The sequence below is a fragment of the Calidris pugnax genome, unplaced genomic scaffold, assembly GCF_001431845.1.
Source record: "Calidris pugnax isolate Ruff unplaced genomic scaffold, ASM143184v1 scaffold39, whole genome shotgun sequence".
In the NCBI taxonomy this organism is placed as follows: Eukaryota; Metazoa; Chordata; class Aves; order Charadriiformes; family Scolopacidae; genus Calidris; species Calidris pugnax.
The window spans coordinates 4,751,186-4,766,787 of NW_015090828.1; the positions used below are offsets into that span (position 1 = coordinate 4,751,186).

The 15,602-nt window shown below is 42.3% G+C and overlaps 1 protein-coding gene across 1 annotated transcript in view; it reads left to right on the forward strand.

Moving 5' to 3' along the window:
* Positions 1-15,602, forward strand: part of PHYHIPL (phytanoyl-CoA 2-hydroxylase interacting protein-like) — a 59,864-nt gene that overhangs the window by 6,256 nt on the left and 38,006 nt on the right. The window lies entirely within an intron of this gene.

Below are 15,602 nucleotides of genomic sequence, written 5' to 3' on the forward strand. Positions count from 1 at the left end.
AGCAAAAAGTTTGCAGAAGCAAAGAAAAGCCTTACTTCAGAATTCTAATAAGCACTATTAGTGACTTTTAAAATAATAATGTCTGCTAGGGCACGTACAGGGGAGCACTAAGAAAGCTCAGCTATCTGGTGACTGCCAAATGATACTGCTCTGCAGCCACTGCCTCCAACACAAATAGCTCAGCTACATTAAAGTATCCTTACTGGAGGCAATCAATCACATATGGAACAGAGAAGTTATAAATAAGGTCTGCTGTTCATATACATTCAGTTATTTTTGCAACTAAGCTATATTTGCGTCCAAAAGAAATATTTGGATAAGTGAAATGTCTCCCTTCTAGAAGGAGTGGAGAAAAAAAAGAGTGCAAATTGTCAGCATAGGTCAAGAAATAACTGAAATTCAGAATTCAGTGCCTGGATGCATTTAATCTTCAGAACCAAAGCGTTGCCACCCTGTGCAACCTTTCGAAAGACATTGGCGCCTTAGGCTTAAGTACCTAATGTCACAGTGAATGAAGAGATCCAGACAGCCAACTTACTGCTCCTGATGTAAGACAACACAGCAAATGGAAGCAGCACCATGAGAACGTTATAAAAATTGCAGAGATAGTTTAAAGAAAATTGTTAATAGAAAAGCTATCTTAGAGCAGCAAGTTAGCGTCTTGAAATTCTCCATGTCTCTGTGTTTCTCAGTGTGATGATAGCAAAATGGTTTAAAAACATTGATTTCTTTTTTTTTGCTATTAACGTCTGCTCCACAAAGAGCACGTTTCAGAAATTTCAGTCAAATACGTATCTGCACGCTGTGGGTTACCAGCTCTCCAGGTCTGTCTCAAGGAGTCTGTCTAAAGTAGGATGAACTCGGTTACACATATAGCACCAGAGACAGAGGTAAATGGATTCACTCGCTGGGTGTAGGACAGCAAAGCAGAAGACTCGCAGAGCTGTGTGTGCAACCACAGCACCCAGCAACAGAGCCAGAGATCTCTGGGAGGGCTAACATCATCAGCTGCTGTCCTAACACTTCTGCTCACATTTAGTTAACTCAGTAGTAAACATATCAAAGTCTCATGTTCTTAACTGACTGAAAAGAACATGCTGTACATATTGCCGTAGTTTGTTTTGTTGGGTTTTTTTCTCCCTACTTTCCCTCTTTTTGGATATTCTTTCTACCTTATATTTCAGAGCTATTCTGCAGGGCTTAAGAGAAGACAGGTGCAAATACTATGTTTGGATTTGTTCTGCCTGTGATATTTCGTTGTAAAAGGAGCCAGTGTTAGGAGCTTTAACCTTTTTTCCCTCAAGTTTGGCCTTGATCTTACTGCCAAGGAAATGCACATCAAAATGTTTTGCATTTTAAGCCAAAAATGAAAACAGAAAAAAAAAGTTTAGGCTGTGTTTTCCATTTGAGAGGCTGGTAACGTCCAGCATGAAAAAGAATTTAATGTTAACTAATTCCAGCTATTGGGAAAAAAACAAACCATCAGATATGAGCCCCTTGTTTAGAACTAATGTAATGACAGGGCAGAGGTGAAAATTCCTTAGTTGCACCTGTCTTTAAGAATCTAGTCTTTACTAATTCATATTCCAAATCCTTCACTGAATAATTTGCATAATGATTTCAGTTTCTGTGAATCTCATCACCAGCAAATTCGTTCATTAGAATGTATATGAAGGACAAACATAGAAGGAACTGAACACAGCTGAACTGAATTCATAAAAAAGTTTGAGCAAATGCTGGTGGAATTTTTTTTCCAGCATTATCTCAGGTCTCTTAAGAAATTATACAAATCTCACCCTGAAGCAGTGAAAAACCTCTGTCACTTACTGAGTTTTGTAAATCTGTGAGCCTTCTATACCTCATGCTCTAAAGTAAAAACCGACTCTCTCCTGACTGACTTTTTTTTTTTTTTTGTGTGTGTGTAGGTATGAAACTTGTTGAGGTGTTCTCACATTCCTGCAAACAGCCTCCACCCATGAACATTGTTAATCTCTCTGGTATGTTCAGGTCTTGCATGTGTTGGCTCTTTAACATTTTATCTGAGCATGATGTTCTTAAAGCTTGCAGTATGACACGTGATGGAGCAAAGGAAGATAAAGAAAGGAACAGAGCGGGCAGTAATAAATATGAATGAAAAGGGCAAAGGAGTCTGCATTTTTCATCCATTCTGCTACTCTTGCTTCTTTTCCCTTTTCTTTATCTTTTGTTTTACATTCTCCTCTCTCTGCCATCAAGGTTTTAAGCATTTTAAGTCGTTCCCTCTGTCTTTCTCTACTGGGAGCATGAATTATGAGGAATGAGCAAAAATGAATGAATGCACTCTTCCTTTGGAGCAACAAGCAGTACACTTAAAGCAGGAGCTGCTGACACAGCACACGGGGAGACTGAACGGAGTAGCACAGCAGTTTCATAAATCAGCATGCAAAAAATGCCAGACAGCGTGTGTCACCACATGGCAGCTGGTTAGGGAGAACAGCGTGTTTTTCCACAACCTGAACCTACCTCAGGAACAACCCACTTGCAAACTCTAGGCTGCAGTTTTTGGAGCATTTTGTTTAGTGTTGGTTTGTTTTACTTAGGATTAAAACTTACTTGCTTAGTTACCTTCCTTTTAGTTACCTCCCATTTCATTCATCTGGTTAGCTAAATGCCAGGGATACACGGTATTCTGTGGTGAGCCGTAACTCTTATTTAAGTTTCTTGTGTACGTTTGAAAGAGGGAGAATTTTATTTCTGTTGGCTTTTTATTAGCTTCCATATTCAGAAAAGACTTTCAAGATGGCAATACCTGTGCTGAGCTCCCGATCCCTGATGTTTTGCTGTTCAAATTCTGCTCTTTACATGTTTTCTTTCTCAGTCCTTATGTAAGGAGATTACATAAGAGAAGACTGTAATCTCCAAAATCATTTACCATATTAAACAGCAACTACCATCAATGGATCTTTATCAGCTGCCTGGAGCAGAAAGGAGACATGCGGCTGTACATTTGGAAACCGGTTGTTTACAGTACTCATCAATGCTTGCAGCCAATCGTGGGCAGATGTCATCAACAGTCATTATGCAGCTCTGAAAATAGAATCAAACTTGACCTGGACAGGTCCTCAAAAAATTGATAAACTGTCTCTGAATGATGGAAATGTAGGGAGTCCATTCTCTCCACCATCCTGCAGAGCCAGAGCTAGGGCAGCATGGGGAGGGGGTACTCAGTTGGGGTGTACACGTCAGATACTCAGTGGTGATGTCCATGTCAAGCTGAAGTCTCCTCACCCCTAGGAGTTACGGTTTCTCTGTGTGTCTCTGATGTGTCCTTGTGGAGAGGAGCATGACCAGCATGTGCTCACTGATGCCTGCAGCAGTGCTGTGTCATCTCTGGAAACGGCAAGTTATGTCTACCCCATGTTGTTCTTCCTTTTTCTCTTTTCCCCCAGAAACCACTGGTAAGCAAAGAGTGTGAGAAGGAGAAAGCAGTTTGGGGAAGAGAAGGGCAAAGAGGTTTTGAGAGCACCTCTGCCATGTGTGTGCTTTTTTGGCTGTCCCAGCCGCAGCGCTGTGCCCAGGAAAGTGACAAAACAGCATCAGAGTGCAAAGGAGCTCCCTGTGCCTCTGTCTTGCCCACTTTTCCAAGCCATGTTACGTCGAGAACATCAAAAGCTGGCGTTGCGGCTCTGACAGCACTCCTGCAATTGCTGTGTTGTGTGAAAGGGGACAACCTGCCATGGTCTCATATTCATACGTTTTCCTAAATCTGGCTGCTTCTGCTTAGCTCCCAGGAGAGGATAAAGCGTACAGAGAGTGGCTTCCTTTCCCTTTCCTTCCCCCACCCTCACACAAGGCTGGAGAGGAACACTGCCTTCTCCTTTTCTTTGAGAAGTGCTGGCGAGCACAGGCTGTTACAGTCCACCGCATACAGGGCCTTGGCATCAGAAGTGGTCAGCTGCTCCCGTGCTCCTGTTTGCTTGCTGGCGTGTGGCAGAGGGCATGAGAGAAAGGAAAGCAATGCTGTACTTCTGAAATAAGCCATAGCAAGTGTTGTCTGCCTGCAGCTCCAGCCCAGCCTGCCAGTGTTTCTCTGCTCTTTAGTTAGCAGGTAGAACATTACAAGTGACTTGCACTTAGTTGCTCCCCTGTGCAAACTCCTCTGATCTCCGGCAGGCCTGGAAGACATCATTTAAGGCTGTTAAGAATTGTGTTGCTTAGTCTTTTTGTAAGTGCACAACTAGCGTTCATGTGGTAATGTTGCCTTTGAAATACAAGAGGGCTTTGTAAAGGCTACCAATACTGCTAAATGGAATGACAGGAAAAAAATAATTTTTCAGATATGCCTCTGCCAGAATGATATTCTACGTGTCAGAAATAGCCAACAGTTCTGCCACAACAGAAGAGGGCTGGATATCTCTTTGCTATTTGCTTCTTCTCCTTTACAGTCTCTAGAATATTGCGTGCAGGCAGGCTTTCTAGCTGTTTTCTACTTTCCCAAGATAAGACACCACAGAAATAATTTTTTGGTGAGAAAAATGTTGGACTGAATCAAAGTTTGTTATGAGCTATATAGCAGAACATATTGTTATGCTTTATCTATGCAGGGAGTGATCTCTTTATTTAACAGCAGTTGCATCAACAGAAATGTTTCTGACTACAGTTTTTGGTTTTATGCTTTTCCGAGCATTCTCCTCCTCTCTTTTGGGTGTTCTTGAGGTTGTGACATGAGATCAGGGAAGCTTAAGAGCTTAAGTGATTTCTTAGCGTACCATCATTTCAAGATGAATAAGCGTTCATGAAGACAGCCTGCAGGAAAGGAATTGATGTACTATTTGAATGCCCTGACTTTATAATTCATACAAAACTCTCTCGGCAGGAGTGTGCCCAGTGCTGAAAACTTTGCCTTAGGGTTCAGATGGATCAAGCGGTAATAAGACTCCGTGGCTAGTTGAGGGGGAGGAAGAGGAGAAAACAATTTAAAAGCAATGAAAGAAGATACCCATGATCATTGTTGTAGCAAAGCTTTTGCTCCCCCAGCCTGTGGAACCACCACATAATAGGCTGGAGAACTGAACCCGGTCTCAGTTGCCTGCCTTGCAGCTGCACATGGGATTGTAACCTTGGTTTGGGAACAAGTGGCTGAAGGAGAGGCAGCTAGCTGCTCTGCTCAGCTGTGTTTTGAGATGAGCAATTTTCTGTTGAGGTCACTGAGAGTTTGACGGTATAACGAGTTCAGACCACCATCCCTGGAGAGGGTGGAGAAATCCAAAATGAGAAAATAGGGATAAGACCATACATTTTCTCTAATACTGGTTGCATGATCTATTTCCGTCTGAACGCATTTGTCCATAATGTGTTTTTCCCAGCAAGATACAGGAAGGAGGTTTTACTCCGAGATGAATTCACAGTGTGCATAAAGCTTGCATAATATTTCCATTTAGATAGTGCTGTCAGGCAGTCATTTTAATGAGTGCTGAAAACCCCAAACCAACTGTAGTCTAATCCCACTGCTTTCTCCTATTTCTGTATTGACACTCCTGGCACCTCCCAGACACTTCCCTTCTGCACCCAAACAGCCACACATTGGGAATGAGCATCTTGGCCCAAACTGTCTGCTATTTAATAATGCTCGCTGATAACAACTGTTCTTACGAGTTCTAGATGGCACAGTTTCAAATGCTGAAGCACTGTGCACTAAAATAAAGCCAAGACCCAGATAGCTTGGTTTTCCCCATGTTAGCCATCATGCTCACTGCGTATTTCTTTTAGATCATTTTTAATTAAGAACTACCTGGTTTTGAACTACCTGGTGAGAGGAGTGGGGAACTAACCTCTGCTTTCACAGCTGGGCTTCCCAGTGTGTGTCTCATTTGTCAGTAAGCATCCTTTATCCTTCCTAAGCATGGGAAGAAGCCCTGAAAACATCTCAGAGCACCTTCCTGTGTTTTGTCCCTGAATTATTTGCTGTCACTTTTTATCGGACATCACTGCTCCTGTGCTGAAAGCAGGAAGGTTTGCTTGCAATTCAGTTAGAGACCAGTCGTGTATTTTTGGTTTTTTTGTAATAACCCTGTTATTAACTCCTGAGGGCATAAGACTTAGTGGTTGGGCTATAGATAGCCTATGGGAGAGCTGCTAATCTCATTAGCTCTTGGATTTAGCTTGATTTGTACCTCATTTGCTCCCCCTAGTTTATAGTGATATATTGCTCAACTTCAAGAAAGAACAAAACCACAGGGTGGATGATAGAGAAGTGGTCACAGAGCATTTTTGCTCAGGCCTCAGACTCTGCAGAGAATGGGGGATTTGGATACAATTTAGTGCCAGTGGCTCTCATTTCTATTGTACTATTAGGCACGTGTCAATAGTCCTTCATCCGTGCTAAAGAATTTCAGTTGTCCATCTCTCCTTAGGTTCACTCTGTGCCATATCTGCCTTTTCTGAATAACTTTGCTTGAATAAATTTTATTAATGTAAACACATATGTGTTTACATTAATAGTAATAACTTTCTAGAGTTTTCACTCTAAAGAACATTTGGCTCTACTCCAAAAATACACACAGGTTTCAGTACTGTTTTAATACCAGGGCTAATTTATTTCTGGCAGGAGCTATTTAGTGGTACACAGAAATTAAGGGGGTTTTATAGTCAGTTTTTGTATGACATTAGCTATATCACTGTAGATGTGTGTATAATTAGGCTGGTACAACCTCAAAATTAATTTAATGGAACTACAGCTATAAAATATATTTAAAAGTGTAGTGACTGTTCTAAAAATTTTAAGGAAATAAAGCTCTAGCAGTGTAGCTGCTGCCCACGCAAAAAAATAGGACTAATCTAGATGGCTAGCATTTAAAGTACAAAACTCTGTACAGTTCCACCTTCCACCATTACTTTTCTTGCTCTGCTGGATCTGCTATTGTAAAACTTTTCTGTCACTTATATGCACAAATTCGTATTTCCAAGCATGTTATGAGACTGATAAAATCCATGAAGACAGCTTTCTTGTCTAGTGGCAGCTACTGTAAATAGCTATGCTAAGCACAAGACACCAGAAAATTTAATTGCACTAAATAAAACCAACTGCTTCAACACAGAATGCAATTTTTTGCTTTTTTGCTATTCTCTACCTCATTTCCCCTCGCCGCCCCAGAAATGACCAGGTGGATGTCATGTGCTCAAACCTAAAACAGTACTGTCAGTGGCTAAATTGAATTTATGTAAAGACATATTAATCAGAAGCTGGCATTGAGACAGATGGGAGTAGATGAGGTTAGACTAAATGTGGAGAAAAATAAGAACAGAGAGAATTACGAAGAAAAATACTGGTATTAAAAGGGAAAAATAGAGAAGTAACTTGTAAATTTGATTTAAAAAAAATCATATAAGATATCAGGTTAGCAGCATGGAAGAAAAAGAGGAAATCAGAGAAAAAGAATTTACAGATGATGGGCTTTTGATGCAAGTTCAGCAGGTCACAGATAAGCAGTGATCGGACAAGTCTGCAAACAGACCCACGTTCCATCACACAGGAGCTACTGTCAAACCCCTGTCCTTAGGCAACAGCTGTTCCTGGATAAATGACTATTTGTTCTGCTTTGCAGCCAGCACTGTCCCTGTGAGCGTGTAGTGTAGATTAAGCCCCCTGAACTTTGGACAAGGAGGTGAGGGGCTAGTGTTAGCCTCGGAGAGAGCTGTATTTGTTTGCTGTTCTCATTTCTCATTCTAGAATATACTGCAGAATATCAAAGGCGGCTGTTGCAAAGACATATAAGATTAATTTAGGGGCCATTCACAAAGACTAGATTTAGCCTCAGGATGCTCTTCTCCTCCAGCTTCCTGTAGAATCAAGAGAAAGCATTTCCTCTGGGACAACCCAGAGCACCTACAGTCAGCTCCCATTGAGACACTGCTGAGGATTTTAGCACTCCCCACTTGCTGTGGAAAGATCCTCAGGCAAATAAGCTCCTTAGGCTAAAGGTGGCCTTTGCAACTATCCTGCTGTGCAGCCTGGTTTAAGAACCAGGAGCAATGAATCAGTCACTAACAGATTTTGGAGTCAGTTATATGATTTTCAAGACTCAGAATACAATTCTTCTACTGGCTTCAAGCATTCTGGGCCACTGCATATATACAGCAACTGGAAATTTGTAAGGGCTGCTATAATATCAATAAATGACACGCTGCAGGGCTGCCATATATTCAGTACACAAGTAATGGTGATAGGACATCATTCAGAGCACAACATGGTTTAATTAAAATGCTTGTGGATGTTATTAACGAAGCAGTGCTATAAACTAGCAGTCACTTTATTGTCTGTGTACTCCCTCTATCTAATTTGCCTGTATATGGGTGCTAAGTGGCATACATTCCTACCAGAGCAAAACCATGTAGAATGCAGCTCCTAATTGCTGTTTCTAACGTATTTCCTTGTGAACTTCTAATAGTGGATCAGATGTTTAAATAATCATAGATCTGAAAGACAGTATAAGAGCTTGTAGTAAGTGACTGAGTCAAGCAAGTGAAATTAAAGACTGGTCTCACTACACATGCAGGCTCCGAGCCAGGGATAGGGAATGTCTGGGTGTTCCTCCTCATTCATTTAACGTGATTTTCCTTCTGTTTCCTTAGTAGTTCACAGTAGCAGTGGGAGATAAGACAATGGTTTCTTTCCTGTCTTTCCATGTCACCTCAGTCATACCAGATCTTGATGGTACAAAAGCCATCAGGCAGGAACTTTAATCGAGAATGCGTAACTTCTGTGCTTGTACAAAAAGCTTAAAGCTCTATAGTTATAAGAAAACTAGATCATTAGTTGCTATTGAGGACCTGGTCACTTAGACTTTCTTTATTAACTTTATGTATTACTGAACTGTACCTCCTTCTTGGCTGTCTTTGAAGAGTGTTGACGTCATCCAATAGAAGGATGTAGTATTATGAGGAAAATCTAATGTGCAGGAACAGTTGAGGGCGTTTAAGAAAAGCCTTTGTGGAAAGGGATAAGTCAGTAGGAAAGACTCTAGAAGATACTGTAATGGAAAGCTAGCAGAAATGTTTCTTGTTCCAGTGAAAATGGGAAACACTGAAGAGAGAATGGGTCACTGTGGGCTATTTAAGCAAGTAAAAGTAAAATACGAACTGCACTAGAAAGAGAAAACTGGAGGGCCACCAAAACAGGCTTTTATATTCCAAGTTCAGTGCACATGAGAAAAACAGAGACAGCGTGAGGATACACTGAAACAGTTGCCAAGAGGTTAAAGATAATGTGAAGAGACTGTGTTGTAAGTCCTGAAGGCACAATAATGCAAAATGACTTGATCAAGAAAATATTACTTGTAATTAATTTGTAATATGGAGATAAATGTTGAGACCAGTTCCTATTCCCACAAAAAATAATTGGACTTTTGCCATGAAGTTTATTGCAAAGGGGATTAAACTTTGAATAATGGCTTGGTTAGGAAATCATTGTTATAATTGTGAACTGCTGGGAAAAAGCAACTAAGAAATACATAATAAAATATCATCACTGAGAACAAATGCATCTGAGGTGTCCCTTTGGGTATTTATAGAACCGATAGAACAACTAGTTGCTAAAAAAACCCACAGAGAATTGAGAAACTATCAGGAGATTAATCAAGTGTCAGCATGTCACAAGTCTTTAAAAATTGAATTAAGAGTAACTATGGAAACTATTGTCTTATGGGCATGGCTCCAAATTGAAATAAATAGTCTAAATATTAAAGCAGAAGGGGAAAATGTATTCGTATGGAGGTGAATAGTATAATGAGACCCAGGTATGACACAGGTGTACTACAGTAAACTAAGCCAGACAAATTAGAACATTTTTTCCTCCACTTTTTAAGGTAAAGCCAGAAGATTAGTAGAGTACAGAATAGCATCAAGACTTCACAAAGGCATTTGGTGCTCTTTTACATAATATTTCGATGGACTTATCAAAACACATCAGCTTGGGCTAAAATTCACTTAGAGGTATCACAGGCTGGCCACTGAACTGTCGATGGAAAGTAAATCTGAATAGCAGTGAGTATCATCAAGGGGAAGCAGACAGTAGTATCCTTTAAAGGTCAAGATACAGTCCAATATCTGGAGCATAAAGCACTAATTAAATGTGAAAATGATACTAAAGTAGGAAGAATGATTAACAGTGCAGAGGTGAGAGGAAATACAGAACGTTCTAGTTGTTCTCTAGGGATACTATAGATCTAATAAAGTGAGGCTAAACTTAAAAGCAAATTAATAGATTATAATGCTAAGCATTAACAGTACTTTGTGCCCATTAGGCAACAAATAAATTTTATGAAACTACAAATACATTATTTTTGCCTATGAAAGAATCTGTCTTTCTTGAGTGTTTATTCAGGCTTTATAAAGCTGATCAGAAAACTGAAACTTGGAAAGGAGCAGCATAATTAGCTTTAATAAAATGATAATTTGTTTGACATCTTTCTGTTTATCTGAGAGGAACATTTCTTTTTAATTGTTTACGTTGGTCAGAGTAGGTTGGGAGTTGCACACCCAGATGATACAGTTGGAGGACTGAAGTATTCATTATCAATGAGGATGGTGTAGTGGTAGGTGGTAAGGAATGAAGGCTTAGGTACCAGGCCAGACCAAAGACCCACCCAGCCCAGTACAGTCTCTAGCAGTGTCTGAAAACGGATGTTTACAGAAGATGAAGAGCAGGACAAGCACTGATAACAGTCTTCAGTACTCTTCCCCAGACTCTAACAGTTTTCAGATTAGGGATTCTGAATCACTTGTGGATTTAATAATTCTAAAAGATTTCTTTTCTATGCACTTTCCAGCCTCTCCCTGAACTAATGCAAACTTTTAGCATTGACACTTTGGCCTCACAAGTCTAACACCAATTGTACGAAGTACCACCTCCTTTGTTTTGAAGCTGGCTGCTATAAACTGCATTTTACACCTTCCAACTTGGGAAACAGACTTTGGCTACCCTGTTTGTGCTAGTCGTGCTTTAATGAATCTCTGTCACATATCCCCCTGGTTCCCTTTTCCACAGACTGCTTGTCGCTTTATCTGAGTAGCAGACTAGCTTTTCCCCATTCAGAAGCCATTTTCACATCCTACTAGACAAAAAACTACAGATTTATGAGTCCGTCCTCTGGCATAGCATTACCTCAGAATTGTATCTTTGACGTTTTAAAGTATACTTTATGGCCTTGCAAGAAAAGCCTGAATGCAGTTTGTGGAATGAAGTCTTCCTAACAGGGAAGGAGAGACATTTTGAGATGTATGAACTACTGCATGCATCTCACTGGAGAGTTCCCAGAAATAGTGAGGGCTTCCCAGCATCGCAAGCAACATGAAAGCAGAGAACAGCAGACAGAGCCCTTTCCAAGAGAGGTGCAGCCTCACTGCTGGACTTTGTGTCAGGGTGCCTGGCTGTGGTTGTTACCTTTTCAGAGAATGGGAGAAAGAGGGAGAGAGATTCACTCCAGAGCTAAGACTAAGCACTGCTGCTCTGCCTTGGATCTTTCTAGGGGAAAAAAGGGGGGGCCTGTGCCATCATCCTCCTTGTTTGAGCATTTGAGGGACTCTTGCTTTGCTAGCTGAGAAAAAACAAAGAGTTTCCCAGTGAGATACTGTGCCTAGTGCTCTAAATTGTCATACATCAATGTCTGTCTCTGTGTAGAAAAGAAAGCTGTGTCGCACCGCGCGTTAACTGTACATAGTTATGGCTTTTACTTAGGGTCTTAAATCTTTCTCTTTTTTGTGTGTGTCTTTCTGTCACCAGTGTGTGGATTTTCCTTCAGTCCTATGGTAATTTCAAAAATATCTTATACACAATCCTTTGCAAGTATGTGCTTTTGCACACTCAAAACAGACATGTCCACTAAAGACAAAGAATGACTGTGAAATTGCAAAGCATTTTTTTCCATGAAACTTCAGGAGTCAGTTGCTAAGCTTAGTAAATGCTAAATGCTTCTTTTAGGACTGACACAAAATGCTTGATACTGGTTTTGACCCTTCCGTTTGTCTGTCCTTTAATATTTTGCTTTCCTCCTCAAAAATGACATATTAATAAAATAAAAAAAAGAAAGGCTGTCTTTCTTTCTTTCTTCCCTTGTTTTTCTTTCCTGAAAACTGGCTGTAGCCTTTCTGCCTTCTGCTTGCACAGTCCACTGAGCAATAACACAAGTCCTTTTTATTCCCAAGTGGGAAGGGAGAGCTGGAACTCTGAGTCTTGCTGAAGTCTGAGAAAGGAGACTTCTTTTACAGCTTGCAAATAAAAACCTGCTACTGTGAAATACAAAAGTGTTTTCAAACAGGAAGAAGAAGAGGGTTGCCTTACAGCTCTGTGCTGTACTCTGCTGCTGCTGCCAAGTAGTTTTCCCAAAATGGAGTGCAGCACAGGCGGGACAGAACTTGGGAATGGTGTGTGGGTTAGTTTGTGGGGAAAAGAGGAGCACACAGCACCTTTTCCTCTCACTTTTACGGCTTGAATGAGGTCATGGCTTTTGGGAAGGAAGCCACGCACCTCTCCAGCTGGCTGGCAGCCTCTCTGCCTGTCTGCTGTAGAGTGGTAGCCCTGCAGCAAGATCTTGGTGACCTACCTGGGCAGCCGTGAATGCCAGGCTAAGGCATGAGAGCCAGGATTGTTGAACCTTGCCGGGCAAGAGGTGTGTGTCACAGCTCATGTTTCCTGGTACATGTTTTGTGCTTCTCTCTCCTTCTGTGAGGTTGCAATAACAACAGACCCACTTGTGTTGAACTATAGAAATTGGTAATATTCTATTTAATGTTGAAAGTGCTAAAGGCTTCTGTTGTGGCAAGTTCTTTGCAAGCTTTTGCAGTTCTAAGTACATGACACTGTTGTCTCCAATGTTGTGCTGCCATTAGCAGACTTCCCATTACATAATGTTGACCCATATTTGTGGTATGTGACATTTTTTGCTAAACACTGTCAGGGATAATCCGTCACAGAACAAACTTTCTGATTAGACTCTAAGACTTTGTCATCCCTTAGCACAAATGTAACCTGTGTCTCAGACAATGCTATTCCTTGTTAAGACAGGTAGAGTACAGTTCTGTCAGGTAAGAAAAACACTGACAGAGTATCGTGTGCTTTGAGACCAAAATACCTAGGACTAAATTCACCGCAGAATGATTGCACAGAATCACATCTGGGAGTAATTTGAGCTTTAAAAAATGTTGAGTCCTAGCCCAGGTGATGGGAGTAGTGATTGGCTGAAGGAAGCATGAAATCTGAAGTGTGACTCTGCAAAATGCTGTCTCAGGCAGGTCCAGCTCGTTTCATGCTTCAGGAAAGCGGAGCTGTTGAAAAGGTTTCTCTGCTCTACTCTTCCACTGAAGTCTGCCAGTATTTGTAGAGTAACCAGTCTTTTCTTAAAAAAAAAAAAAAAAAAAGGGTAATGTTGTGGGGAGATAAATAGATATAGCTCAGGCAGGGATTATTGCTAAAAGGCAGGTGAGAAATGAGAGGCCTTGGAGGAATAGGAACACCCCCAAAGCCGTCTGCTTTCAAAGAGCTATGCAAAATCCATCCGTTCTTAAAAACCTGATTTCAGTTGCATAGAATAAGAAGTAGAGGAGAGGAAGGTGTACAAAATAGAGGCAGAGAGAATACAATGGCAATTCTCTCAGTATTCAAGAAAAGGGTCTGCTTCAAATGGACTTTATATAATGTTGTAGGAAAGAAGTAACAAGATTGTGTGAGCTGCTGGAGTGTCTGCCACATTGTGGAAAGGAATGAATGTGGAACATAAGGCTGAGAGACTAAATACACTGTCTTCAGAGAAAGAAATTTTCCAGCCTTACGTAGGAGATGACTGTGTGCTAAGAACAGTTGCACTATCAAGGAGAAAGGTTTTGCTTCTCTGCAAGGAATTAATGCTTGTCAGAGCCAAAATTAAACCTGATGAATGCGGTCTCACCCACTTTAATTTCTTCCCTCTCAGATTCTACATTTGTCCTCATTCTGTCTATGCATTCATTCATATATTCCTCTCCCTTCCCACCTCCCCATTGACTCACACTCTCCCTCCCGGTTTGTTATCGCTTCCTTTCCATTTTCTTTAGGTTTCCTTCCCACTCATTCCCTTTCTCCTCTGCCTGACCCCTCTGCACACATTTTCCCTTTGTGGTGAAAACACAGCAGAGAGACAAGGAGGAGGGGAAAACAGAAGATGAGCAAGGAAAGGAGGGGGCAAAGAGTAGACGGTGTGGGAAGGGTGCTCAGCGTTGCACTTTCTCCCATGCTTCACTACTGATTTTTGAAGGTGTACTAGGAGTCAGGGCTCCTAGAACCTGTTCCTTTCTCCCAGTCAGCAGCACTTGGCAGTGGCTTTGTGAAAGGTAATGCCAGAGCTCATTTCTTCAGGTTACTGAGGAAGTAACCCTAGAAGCCATGATAAAGAATAGAATAATCCCAAAACCCAGTGGAAAGCCACGTCTGAGTGACAAACATCTGGCTGTGCATGGAGCTTGCTACTGTGTTGGATCAGTGAGGATTGGGAGGAGAGTGGGTGGTCTTGGGGCTCAAAATGGGAAAAGGGAACTTTAGGGACTCTGTGGACTTGTTGGAATGTGGTGCTGAGCAAGAAACACTGCAGCCTTAAGCCTGTTGGGGGCCAGTGAGCAATGAGCTGGTGTTTCTCAAAGCAGCTGTTTCTGGTGTCTCAAAACTGACGGCCAAATGTTGCCAATTTCGGTTAAGTGAAACAACAGAGGGGTGCCAGGAATGCTTATTGTAATGAGTGGCAGGAAATGGGCTGAAACCAGTTTATCTGGAGACTAGTGTTCCCATTTGAGTACAATGAGCTCGATCCCAAAGTCAGTCTGTAACCTGGAGGAAGAGCTACACTCTAGCAGCCCCAGAAGCTGCTCCTTCGTTCACCTTCCGGCCCTGTGGTGAGAAGAGACCCTAGTTATCACTCCCACCCATGGTGAAGGGCTGCACAAGCTTGCATTTCTTCTCTTACTACTCTTTATTTAAATTTTCTCCTTTTTTGGCCCCATTCTTGTTCCTGAAAACTGCTGAGATGGAATTGTTTCTCCCCGATTGCAAAAAAAAACCAAAAATCACCTTACTCTTCACACAAGCTGGCAGGAGTAGCAGCGGCACACGCTGCGGGTTATTTCTGCTTCCCACAGAGGAGCAGGAGGGAAGCGAGCAGGGCAGGCAGCCCGGAACCATCACTCCTGTACCCTGTCCCACCTTCTGCCGCCTTTTCTTGTTCTGTCAACCTCACAACGGCTCATCTCTCCTCCGTCAGACTCTGGCATAACTGCAGGATCAGAGCCAACACGCGCGGCCCTTCCCTGGCGGTTCAGTCTGACGGATGCGCCGTGCGCCCGGGGAAGGGGAGTCGGTAACGGCGGGCCGTTGGGTTCCGGCGCTGGCCCGCCTCCCCTCAGGCCCAACCCGCACCGCCAAACGCAACGGGCCGCGGTGCGGGGGCCGTGCCCCGTGGGTGCAGCCCAGCCCGGCTGCTCCCGGGGTCGGCACCCGGCGGGGTTCGCCCCTCCTCACCCCCGGGGCGGCCGGGCTGCGTGAACCCCGGGCGCGGGGAAAGGAGAGGAGCGGAGAGGCGAGGCGAGGCGAGGCGACGGGCAGG